Source organism: Salvelinus sp. IW2-2015, linkage group LG32, assembly GCF_002910315.2.
Source record: "Salvelinus sp. IW2-2015 linkage group LG32, ASM291031v2, whole genome shotgun sequence".
Taxonomy (NCBI): Eukaryota; Metazoa; Chordata; class Actinopteri; order Salmoniformes; family Salmonidae; genus Salvelinus; species Salvelinus sp. IW2-2015.
The window spans coordinates 29,452,386-29,462,656 of NC_036871.1; positions in this window are offsets into that span (position 1 = coordinate 29,452,386).

Here is a 10,271-nt window from a genome sequence, read left to right on the forward strand (position 1 = left end):
GGTCTTCATTGCTTGGTGGTTTCCCTTGCGTAGTGGTGTTGCAGACTCTGGGGCCTTCAGAACAGGTGTATATATACTGAGATCATGTGACAGATCATGTGACACTTAGTTTGCACACAGGTGGATTTTATTTAACTAATACTTTTGCAAGACACTGTATATTGCATTCTGTTGGTGGCAAGAAGTGAAACTCAAAGTGATGAATCAAGTATTGTTTTTTGTACCAGTTCATAAACCATGTGCCATGGAATTGGTATGTATAAAATCTCTTCCCATTTATTTTGCAACCTGTATGTTGCAGCTCTCAACATTTTTGTCCTCAAATGAAGCTGGTATATTTTTCCATTTATGCCAATTCCTTTCAGCCAATTTGTATCTTTAATATATGGCAGGCAAACAAGTTCCCTACCTTCTCCCTTTTCAACTTGCCTCCTCCATTTATATGGTAATGCCTCAATAAGTTGGTTGTACATTTGGATTGAGCAGATATTCCCATATATTTTCAAGAGCTGCATATGTGACATAACTCATCCGTTTCTATTCATCAAATTATTAATAAATATAATATAATAAAATAAAATAAAATCCATAAAGAATGTTATTTTATTAATCAGTATATTTGAGTATTGTAACGGCTGTTGGAAGGAGAGGACCAAGGTGCAGCGTGGTACGTGTCCATATTTATTTAATGAACACTGAAATAACAAAAATAACAAAGAGAACGACCGAAACAGTTCTGAAAGGTGCAAACACAAAACAGGAAACAACTACCCACAAACACAGGTGGGAACAGGCTAGCTAAGTATGGTTCTCAATCAGAGACAACGATAGACAGCTGCCTCTGATTGAGAACCACACCCGGCCAAACACATAGACAAGGACAACATAGAACAAATAAAATGCCCACCCCAACTCACGCCCTGACCAAACCAAAAGAGAGACATAAAAAAGGAACTAAGGTCAGGGCGTGACAAGTATAACCATCATAGTTTTTGTATCTCTTCCGGAGAGTAAAATCGAAATTGTAACCAGCTTTGTATGGCTTGTTTAAGAAAGTGCGATACTTAAAACAAAATTTCATTTTCAATTAGTCAGAAATGAGAAGTTGTAAAGCAACAATAATGGAGCCGGAGAAGAAGGCAGACGTTTTACGTGTCCCCAACCGATTGTGTTTTTTTGTTCATTTATTTGTGTTTTTTGTAACTTTTTTTTWWAAACTTATTTCATACATCATGCTGCCGCTACCATCTCTTATGACCGGAAATAACTTCTGGACATCAGGACTGCGATTATTCACCATGGACTGGCAGAATTCTTTTTTTCCTTTAACGAGTCTGACGAGCCCACAGCGAACGATATACCTCTTTCTCGGGAAGAGACCCAGATCCCTGTGATTTGCGTGAAGAGGAAGTGGAGAAAAAGGGGCCAAAGGGTGGGCTGCTTTCTGAGAATTCGTAGGTGATCGAATAAACCCCCACATCCTTCCATTCTGCTAGCAACGTGCAATCTTTGGAGAATAAAATAGATGACCTACGCTCAAGATTAAACTACCAACGGGACATTCAAAACTGTTATATCTTATGCTTCATGGAGTCGGGCTGAACGACGACACTATCAACATACAGCTGGCTGGTTATACGCTGTACCGGCAGGATAGAACAGCGGCATCTGGTAAGACAAGGGGCAGCGGACTATACATTTTTGTAAATAACAGCTGGTGCATGATATCTAAGGAAGTCTCGAGCTATTGCTTGCCTGAGGTAGAGTACCTCATGATAAGCTGTAGACATAGAGAGTTTTCATCTGTAGTTTTCATAGCTGTTGACATACCAGCACAATCAGAGGCTGGCACGAAGACAGCATTGAATGAGCTGTATTCCTGCCAAAAGCAAACAAGAAAACGTTCACCCAGAGACAGCGCTCCTAGTAGCCGGGGACTTTAATGCAGAGAAACAAATCCGTTTTACCAAATTTCTATCATCATGTTAAATGTGCAACCAGAGGAGAAAAAAAACTATGGACCACCTTAACTCCACACACAGAGATGCATACAAAGCTCTCCCTTGCTCTCCATTTGGCAAATATGACCATAATTCTATCCTCCTGATTCCTGTTTACAAGTAAACATTAAAGCAGGACGCACCAATGACTAGATCAATAAAAACGTGGTCAGATGAAGCAGATGCTGTTACGTACATACCCCAACCAGAAGCCATGGATTACAGGCAACATCCGCACTGAGCTAAAGGCTAGAGCTGCCGCTTTCAAGGAGCGTGACTGTAACCCGGAAGCTTACAAGGAATCCCACTATGCCCTCCGACAAACCATCAAACAGGCAAATCGTCAATACAGGACTAAGATTGAATCGTACTACATCGGCTCTGATGCTCTTCGGATGTGGCAGGGCTTGCAAACCATGACAGACTATAAAGGGAAGCACAGCCGAGAGCTTCTCAGTGACACGAGCCTACCAGATGAGCTAAACTACTTCTATGCTCGCTTCGAGGCAAATGGCACTGAAACATGCATGAGAGCATCAGCTGTTCCAGAAAACTGTGTGATCACGCTCTCCGCAGCCGATGTGAGTAAGGCCTTTAAACAGGTCAACATTCATAAGGCCGCAGGGCCAGACTGATTACCAAGAAGTGTACTGCGAGCATGCGCTGACCAACTGGAAAGTGTCTTCACTGACATTTTCAACCTCTACATGTCCGAGTCTGTAATACCAACATGTTTTAAGCAGACCACCATAGTGCCCGGGCCCAAGAACACTAAGGTAACCTGTCGAAATGACTACCAACCCGTAGCACTCACGTCTGTTGCCATCAAGTGTTTGAAAGGCTGGTCATGGCTCACATCAACACCATTATCCCAGAATCCCTTGACCCACTCCAATTTGCATACCACCCCAACAGATTCACAGATGATGCAATCTCTATTGCAGTCCACACTGCCCTTTCCCACCTGGAAAAAGGAACACCTATGTGAGAATGCTATTCATTGACTACAGTGCAGTGTTCAACATCATAATGCCCTTAAAGCTCAACAATAAGCTAAGGACCCTGAGACTAAACACCTCCCTTTGCAACTGGATCCTGGACTTCCTGATGTGCCGCCCCAAGGTGGTAAGGGTAGGCAAGAGCACATCCACCACGCTGATCCTCAACACAGGGGGCCCTCAGGGGTGTGTGCTCAGCCACCTCCTGTACTCCCTGTTCACTCATGACTGCACGGCCAGGGACGACTCCAAGACCATCATTATGTTTGCCGATGACACAACAGTGGCAGGCCTGATCACCGATAACGATGAGACAGCCTATAGGGAGGAGGTCAGAGACCCAGCTGTGTGGTGCCAGGACAACAACCTCTCCCTCAACGTGATCAAGACAAAGGAGATAATTGTGGACTACATGAAAAAGAGGACCGAGCACACCAGCATTCTCATCGACGGGTCTACAGTGGAGCAGGTTGAGAGCTTCAAGTTCCTTGGTGTCCACATCACCAACAAACTAACATGATCCAAGCACACCAAGACAGTTGTGAAGAGGACACGACAAAACCTATTCCCCCTCAGGAGGCTGAAAAGATTTGGCATGGGTCCTCAGATCCTCAAAAGGTTCTACAGATGCACCACCGATAGCCTCCTGACTGGTTGTATCACTGCCTGGTATGGCAACTGCTTGGCCTCCAACCGCAAGGCACTATAGAGGGTAGTGTGAACGGCCCAGTACATCACGGGGGCTAAGCTCCCTGCCATCCAGGACCTCTATATCAGGCGGTGTCAGAGGAAGGCCCTAAAAATTGGCAAAGACACCAGCCACCCTAGTAATAGACTGTTCTCTCTGCTACCACACTGCAAGCGATACCGGAGCGCCAAGTCTAGGTCCAAGAGGCTTCGAAACAGCTTCTACCCCCAAGCCATAAGACTCCTGAACACCTACTCAAATGGCTACCCAGACTATTTGCATTGCCCCCCTCTTTTACACCACTGCTACTCTCTGTTGTTATCATCTATGCATAGTCACTTTAATAACTCTACCCACATGTATATGTCTTTCCTAGGTAAAGCTCCACCTTATCTCAGCTCATTGGTCACCATAGCAACACCCAACCGTAGCACATGCTACAGCAGGTATATTTCACTGGTCATCCCCAAAGCCAACACCCCCTTTGCCCGCCTTTCCTTACAGTTCTCTGCTGCCAATAACTGGAACGAATTGCAAAATTCACTGAAGTTGGAGACTTATATCTCCCTCACTAACTTTAAGCATCAGCTGTCAGAGCAGCTTACCGATCGTTGCAGCTGTACACAGCCCATCTTTAAATCGCCCATCCAACCAACTACCTACCTCATCCCTTATTTGTTTTTGTTTTTCTGCTCTTTTGCACACCAGTAATTCTACTTGCACATCCTCATCTGCACATCCATTTCCATTTCCATTTAAGTCATTTAGCAGACGCTCTTATCCAGAGCGACTTACAAATTGGTGCATTCACCTTATGATATCCAGTGGAACAACCACTTTACAATAGTGCATCTAACTCTTTTAAGGGAGGGGGGGGGGGTTAGAAGGATTACTTTATCCTATCCTAGGTATTCCTTAAAGAGGTGGGGTTTCAGGTGTCTACGGAAGGTGGTGATTGACTCCGCTGACCTGGCGTCGTGAGGTCACCCCAGTCTATCACCCCAGTGGTAATTGCTAAATTGTAATTACTTCTCCACTATGGCCTATTTATTGCCTTACCTCCTTACTTAATTTGCACACACTGTATACAGATTTTCTATTGTATTATTGACTGTACGTTTGTTTATCCCATGTGTAACTCTGTGTTGTTGTTTTTCTATCACTGCTTTGCTTTATCTTGGCCAGGCCACAGTTGTAAATGAGAACTTGTTCTCAACTGTCCTTCTTCGGGATAGGTGGCAGTATTTTCACGTCCGGATGAAAAGTGTGCCCAAAGTAAACTGCCTGTTACTCAGGCTCAGACGCTAGGATATGCATATGCATGCATATGGTAATGTTGGATAGAAAACACTCTAAAGTTTCTAAAACTGTTAAAATAATGTCTCTGAGTATAACAGAACTGATTTGGCAGACGAAACCCGAGCACAATGCATCCAGGGATTTATTTTTTAACGTTTATTTTTTATTGTGTTTTACAATGCTTTTCTATGGGAACCCTGGTTTATTAGGGCCCGGATTGCAGTTTCTATGGCTTCCACTAGATGTCAACAGTCTTTAGAAATTGTTTGATATTTTTCTTTTGAGAAATTAAGAAGTTGTGCTATTCTTTCTACGTGTCACTCAGAAGGTCTCTGGTATTTTGGTGCGCGTGAACAAGAGCGCGCTCCGTGTTGTTTTTTCTTCGGTATTGGAAACTGTTTATCCCGTCTTAAATTTTATCGATTATTTACCTTTTAGGGTACCTGAGGTTGGATTAAAAACGTTGTTTGAAATGTTTGGACCAAGTTTACAGGTATCTTATTAGATACTTTGTAGTCATGTTGGGTGTGTTGGAACAGGTGTATTTCTGAATCAAACGCGTCAAATAAATGGACATTTTGGGGATATAAAGAAGGAATCTATTGAACAAAACGACCATTCATTGTGTCGCTGAGACATTTGGGATTGCAAAAAGAAGATCTTCAAAAGGTATGGCATTTATTATATCATTATTTCTGACTTTTGTGTCGCACCTGCCTGGTTGAAAAATGATTTTCATGTGTTTGTATGCGGGGCGCTGTCCTCAGTTAATCTTATGGTGTGCTTTTGCCGTAAAGGCTTTTTGAAATCTGACACAGCGGCTGGATTAACAAGAAGTTAAGCTTTATTTTGATGTATTACACTTACATTTTCGTGAATGTTGAATATTGATATTTCTGTAGTTTGAATTTGGCCCTCTGCAATTTCATCGGATGTTGCCTAATCCATCCCGCTAACGGGATTGGCGCTTTAAGGGATCCCTAAGAGGATTTATAATGGTGAAATATATATATATTTTAATTGTGTATAACCTCAACTAACTGGGGCCCCCTCACAATGACTCTGTACCGGTACCCTGTATATAGTCTCGCTATTGTTATTTTACTGCTGCTCTTTAATTACTTGTTACTTTTATTTTTTATTCTTATCCATATTTAATTTTCTTTTTTTTAACTGCATTTTTGGTTAGGGGCTCATAAATTAGCATTTCACTATAAGGTCTACACCTGTTGTATTCGGCACATGTGACTAATAACATTTGTTTTGATTTAATCTGTATGAAGGCAAAAGGCAATTTTTTTAACAAAGGATGAGCCTTTCTTAATATTCTATTGGAGAACCATTTTGGGTTTACGTATAACTTATGTATGAGTGAAGCTTTTAGTGAGAGATTTAAAGCTTTAATATTTAATCATTTTAGCTCCCTCAAACTCATATTCGTTATACAAATAGGCTTAATTTTGTCTGACTTAGCATTACAAATAAAATTAAATATGTTTTGCTCATATGATTTAAAAAACGAGTCATCTGCTGTAGGCAGTGCCATTATTAAGTAAGTAAACTGTGATAGGACCAAAGAGTTAACCAATGTGATTTTTCCATTAATAGATAAGCATTTACCTCTCCATGGTTTTAGAATCTTATCTATTTTTGCTAACTTTCTATAGAAATTGATTGAGGTAAGTTCATTTATATTTTTTGAGATGTGAATACCAAGTATGTCTACTTCACCATCCGCCCATTTTATTGATAAACTACAACGTATTGTAAACACTGTGTTTTTTAACGATCCAATACGTAATATGGTACACTTTTCATAATTAGGTTTTAGTCCAGACAGGCTAGAAAAGTGATCAATATCTTCAATAAGACTGTGCAGGGATCCAGATTGCGGACTCAGTGGCCTTAATAAATAGATATGGAGACAACGGAGAGCCTTGTTTTACTCCTCTTAAAAGCTCAATACTTGATTTACTATTATACATCTGGGGTTGCTGTACACAACTGTAACCCATTGTATAAGAGATTCACCAAAATTAAAGTAATCCAGGCCTTTTCAAAATCTGCTATGAAGACCAGGCCTAGTATCTTTGATGTTTCATAATGTTCAATTGTTTCAAGTAATTTTCATATATTATCTCCAATATATCATCCATGTAAAAAACCTGTCAGATCAGGATGAACAATATCTGGTTAAACCTTTTTTATTCTAAATTTCGCTAGAATTTTCACATCACAACATTGAAGTGTAAGAGGCCTCCAGTTTTTTAAATGGACTGGATCTTTATACTTGCCACCTGGGACCTGTTTTAGTAGTAATGAAATCAGATCTTCTTGTTGAGTATCTGAAAGTCTACCATTTTTATAGGAGAAATTAAAACATGCCAATAATGGATCTTTGAGTACATAAAAAAAGGTCTGATGTACCTCTACTGTATTTTTATTTATTTTTTTCACCTTTATTTAACCAGGTAGGCTAGTTGAGAACAAGTTCTCATTTGCAACTGCGACCTGGCCAAGATAAAGCATAGCAGTGTGAACAGACAACAACACAGAGTTACACATGGAGTAAACAATAAACAAGTCAATAACATCGTAGAAAAAAAGAGAATCTATATACAATGTGTGCAAAAGGCATGAGGAGGTAGGCAATAAATCGAATAATTACAATTTAGCAGATTAACACTGGAGTGATAAATCATCAGATGATCATGTGCAAGWAGAGATACTGGTGTGCAAAAGAGCAGAAAAGTAAATAAATAAAAGCAGTATGGGGGGTGCCATCAAGCCCTGGTGTTTTTCCAGACTGAAAATATTTTATTGCCTCAAAAGGTTCCTCTTCTGTAAGTTGGCCTTCACACAGGTCTTTCTGTAAATTTGATAATTTTACATTATTATTATTATTAGAAAATATATCCTTACAGTTCACATCATTCAGTGGAAATTGAGGAGACTGAAAAGAAAACATATGCTTAAAATATTTTGCTTCCTCTTTCAAAATATAATTTGGTGAATCATGAATGACTCCATCAATTGTAATGAATTTCTGTAAATTATTTTTGGTAGGATTTCTAGGTTGAAAATTGAAGAAAATGTTTGTGCATTTCTCACCGTTTTCCATCCAATTCACTTTATTTTTGTAATTCATTACACTTGATCATTCTTGAATAAGTACCTCCATTTTTTTTCCTCTAACCTATTTTGTGCCTCTATAGTACAGTTTCCTCTATTTTCTCTATTAGTCTATACTCTTTTGACCTAAACTGCTTTAGTTTTAATGATGAGTATTGTATTGAATGGCCTCTAAAAGTACATTTAAAAGTGTCCCATACAATAAGGGGATCTATATACCTACTGTATGTTGTGCAAAATAAAGTCAATAATTAATTATTTTGTCTTAGTTAACAACACATTTTCATCCAATAGGCTTTGATAAAATGTCTAATATCCTCGTCCATGTGGAAATTCTGCAAGAGTTATATGGAGGCCAATTAGATGGTGGTCCGATCGCATTCAGTCTCCTCTGCAGGTAGCCTAATGGTTAGAGCGTTGGGCCAGTAACTGAAAGGTTGCTGGATTGAATCCCTGAGCTGACAAGGTTTAAATCTGTTGTTCTGCCCCTGAGCAAGGCAGATAACCCACTGTTCCCCGGGCGCTGGAAATGTGGATGTTGATTATGGACCTCTCTGATTCAAAGGGGTTGGGTTAAATGTGGAAGATGCATTCAGTTGTACAACTGACTCGGTATCCCCCTTTCCCTTATTAATACTTTAAAAACTTTTGATGCCAGCAAGAATGAGACTAGGAAGTAATCAAGACGGCTAGCTTGATTAAGCCTCCTCCACGTATATCTCACTAGGTCATAGTTCTAATGTATCCATGATCTTTGTGATCTCCTTAAGTGCTTGAGGGGGATTTCTTTTACGATCCATTGCGGTACTTAAAACCATATTATAATCTCCCACCATAATAATAGATTCATTCGTTGCTTGTGAGCGCAATAGATGATTATATATATTTTCGAAGAAGAGTGGATCATCATTATTTAGCCAGATCTGTTTTTGATCCAATAGCATATTCAATATAATCCATCTTCCTTGCGGATCTGTTTGCACAGCTTGCACAATTGGATAGAAATGTGTATTAATTAGTTCAATCACCCCTTTTGAGTTTCTTTGCTCATAACAAAAATATATTTCTCCCGTCCTATCCTTTTTCCACCCGACCTCATCTATATTTGTAGAATGAGTTTCCTGTAAACGATATATATTATATTCATTCTCTTTTAGCCAGGTAAAAATGGATCTTATTTTTTATATTTGGCTAAGCCATTACAATTATAACTGGCTAAACTTATTTCCCCACATACCATAATAATACCCAGGTTTCAATTATACTTACCACAACCAATGTTTGTCAACTTACCATTAAAAAGCACGATGATGATTAAGTGTCCATATAGCTGTACCATAATATTTGCACTGTTAAGCATACTGTAGCTGCAAATTTGTAAACCTCCATTTGTTCTAATATTCCACCCCTTAAAACCTCCCCCCACTAAGACCATCAGACCATCTCCCTGAGTCATGACGCACCTTTGCGTCCTAAGGCAAACCCTTGGCCGCCAATTGGCATAGGCCAGAGGGAAATATGAGCAGTCCCATGACAACATAAATATCTATGAGGGTGCTTTTTAAGAGAACTAACCAAATGACATGGAAAACAGATTTTTTATTATAGTAACAATAATAGATAATATTAATAGAAATAATAACAGCACAATCTTCTAAATGCATATTTAGAAAGTCCTAGCAAGGCTATAAGCATCTCAACCCAACCTGCTCAGTTCATTGGATTCAATTGTTCAAACATTTTAGAAACAATTAAGAGAAAACAACCTATATACACTGCTCAAAAAAATAAAGGGAACACTTAAACAACACAATGTAACTCCAAGTCAATCACACTTCTGTGAAATCAAACTGTCCACTTAGGAAGCAACACTGATTGACAATATGATGGGCCATCCTGGATGAACTGCACTATCTGAGCCACTTGTGTTGTTGTAGACTCCGTCTCATGCTACCACTAGAGTGAGAGCACCGCCAGCATTCAAAAGTGACCAAAACATCAGCCAGGAAGCATAGGAACTGAGAAGTGGTCTGTGTCACCACCTGCAGAATCACTCCTTTTTTGGGGGTGTCTTGCTAATTGCCTATAATTTCCACCTTTTGTCTATTCCATTTGCACAACAGCATGTGAAATGTATTGTCAATCAGTGTTCTT